This window comes from Poecilia latipinna, unplaced genomic scaffold, assembly GCF_001443285.1.
Source record: "Poecilia latipinna isolate Pla-1442-1.1 unplaced genomic scaffold, P_latipinna-1.0 Scaffold559, whole genome shotgun sequence".
Classification (NCBI taxonomy): domain Eukaryota; kingdom Metazoa; phylum Chordata; class Actinopteri; order Cyprinodontiformes; family Poeciliidae; genus Poecilia; species Poecilia latipinna.
In genome coordinates, this window is record NW_015113175.1 from 237,814 (window position 1) to 240,812 (window position 2,999).

The following is a 2,999-nucleotide window of genomic DNA, read 5'->3' on the forward strand; positions in this document are numbered from 1 at the left end:
TATATTGAGCGGCACACACACAAAAGAGAGAGTATATATATATATATATATATATATATATATATATATATATATATATATATATATATATATATATACACACACACACACCAACAATGTCCGATTGGCGCACCAACCGGACATTGTGGTGGTGGATAAAGAACAGAGGAAAGTCTTTGTGGTGGATGTAGCAATACCAAGTGACCACAACATCAGGAAAAAGGAGAAACTGGAGAAATACCAGGGCCTCAGAGAGGAACTGGAGAAGGCCTGGAAGGTGAAGACCACAGTGGTGCCTGTGGTCATCGGGGCCCTCGGGGCGGTCAGCCGCAAACTGGAGCAGTGGCTCAAACAGATCCCAGGAACAACATCAGACATCTCAGTCCAATGTGCAGTTCTAGGCACAGCCAAGATACTGCGCAGAACCCTCAAGCTCCCAGGCCCCTCTGGTAGAGGACCCGAGCTCAGAGGATGAAAAGAGACCATCTGCAGAGGGTGAGAAGGGAATTTATATATATATACTTTAAATAAATACATACATTTCCACTGATTATTTATTGACTTATTTATTGGTCTTTACATTTTTACATGTATGTTTGTGATAGAAGAAGATCACTGTATGCCTTTTGTGAACTGAACTGGATTCTCTAGGGGACCTTTAGGGTGGTCAACGTTTTTTCCAGATGGGGCTATGGCCCCCCCTTGGGGACGCCACTGTGTTAGTTAGTATAATCTGCAGGCTTCTTCTTCTTCTTCTTCTTCTTCTTCTTCTTCTTCTTCTTCTTCTTCTTCTTCGTGTTTATTTTAGCATCAGAGCGAAAGTCTAACTCTTCTCTCCTCCCCTCCCTCTCAGTTTTTGGGTTGCTGGGGATCCGGGGGTTTGTGTTGCTGGCTTCTCTCGCTCAGCTGATGGTGACGTAGCTGCGCGGAATCGGAAGAGTGATTTTTATTTATTTATTTATTTTTATACGACCAGAGAAGGGCTGTGAGTGTGTATGCGTGTGTGTGTTGGGGGGCGGGGGGGCGGGGGGGCAATCATTTCACACCTTTAACGCGTGTGCAGCTCGGGCTTCTCAACAGAGGATGACAATCCACAGGAGGAAAAACACACACACACACACACACACATGCACACACACACGCAACCCGGCGTTCCTCTCTCAGATGCGCAAAGTCCAGCACGCAGCTCTGCGTGGCAACTTCGCCGAACACGCAACGGGTGAAAAACTGCGATCGTTAACAGGCTATCGATTGCGGTTTGTCACCGGCGCTTGAAAGAAAGGCTTTTCCTCCACATCCACTGGAGCGGCATCATAATTTCCAACGCTGTCGCGGAGGAGAGGAGGAGGAGGAGGAGGAGGAGAAGGAGGAGAGCGCTGATTCACGGCTTGCAGGAGGAGGCAGAGACGCTCGGACGGGCTCGAGAAGAAGAAGAAGATCCATCTCCCACCCAGCGTGCAGTCCTAAAATACCGAGCCACTCGCCTCCTCCTCCCTCGTTACTGACAGCTCTGCGACCCACCGGACCCCGTCCTGTTCCGGCCAGGGGAGGATTCTGGGGAGGAAGGGCGCCACGGCAAGGAGACGACGAAAGGCGATCGCCCTCCCCTTTGGCCCGGTTTGATCCTACTCATTCGGCAGTACAGTGGGCAGGCTGGGGGGTGCGAGGGGGTGTGTGGGGCGGGGGAGGGGGGGAGAGAGGACCTGCACGCTCCCTCTTGTTCATGAGGACGACACGGCAGCCTCGCGGTGGGATTGTGGTGTGCGGATTATTTTAGGACCAGCTCGGCAAAAACAACAACAACAAGAATAATAATAAGACTAATAATAACAATAAAGGGGGCGGACGGGAGCTGCTCAGCTGTCTCTACATAAAGCCACTCACATACAGATCCAGGTGAGTAATGATTAACGCGCAGCCATGCAAAGTGATACATGCATTACATAAAAAAAAAATAAATCAATGTGTTAGAGTGAGACGTTCTAGATGCACATGTAGAAATGATCACATTAGATAGTGATGATGATGATGATGATGGTGGTGGTGGTGGTGGTGATGATGATGTGAGCTGGATGTGCTCCATCAGCCTGCACGCGCTTCAATCTGACCATCATGCTGCAGACATGATCCATTACAACCGGCTCGGATGGATTCGTGATATTCTGTCTAAATGGGTGTGACAGTCAAATAACTGCCGTCTCAGAGAAATCTGGAGTTTTTATTTTTATTTATTTATGTGTCATAATCATCATCATTATTATTACTGTTATTAATTTATTGTCTGCGCTTCTCCTACACTCTTTGGAGTTGATTGGAGAGAACACACACACACACACACACACACACACACACACACACACACACAGAGAGAGAGAGAGAGAGAGAGAGACCTGCCTGCATCCTATAATAGGCTAAGTTACGGTGCGGACCTATGGGTGCTCCAGCAGGGGATTCCCCCCCTTCGTGGAGGCGATGGCATCCGTATAGTGAGCGAAACGGCCCTCATGATGATTAATCGGCGACAGCTGAGGCTCTCGGTGTGTCTGCTGAGTCCATGTTTACGCGCATCTCAAATAGCCTCCTTAAACGAGACCCACCTCCCAAAATAGGGGAAGGGGGGAAAAGGGATCCGCACGCAGATCCTGCCGCTCGGAGCCATGTAGCAACATACCGAGTGCAGAGCGACCTCTGAAACATGACAATAAACAAATAAGTCAAACAGCTAATAGTAGCTGTTTGAAATTGCACGTTGGTGTAACACTTTGCATGTATTTTATTTGGGTAGATACCGATGAAAAGAGTAAAAAGAAAATGTAGAGATGTAGTTTAAGCAGCTAGAAATAAATCTTTTAGATTCCAGAAATGTTTAGAATGTGCTTGCTACATTTTTAGCTAAATTCTGACTATATATATATATATATATATATATATATATATATATATATATATATATATATATCTTGACATACAGAAAGAGAGAGTGTTGAGGTGCACACAGA

General features: G+C 46.8%; 1 protein-coding gene across 1 annotated transcript in view; it reads left to right on the plus strand.

The window, feature by feature from the left end:
* Window positions 1–1,023: 1,023 nt before the first annotated feature.
* The window catches only part of slc8a3 (solute carrier family 8 member 3), a 17,238-nt gene continuing 15,262 nt past the window's right edge, over window positions 1,024–2,999 (plus strand). Inside the window, exon 1 of the mRNA XM_015041608.1 lies at window positions 1,024–1,896. The gene's annotated coding sequence lies outside the window, so the exon portion shown is untranslated. The remainder of the gene's footprint in view (window positions 1,897–2,999) is intronic.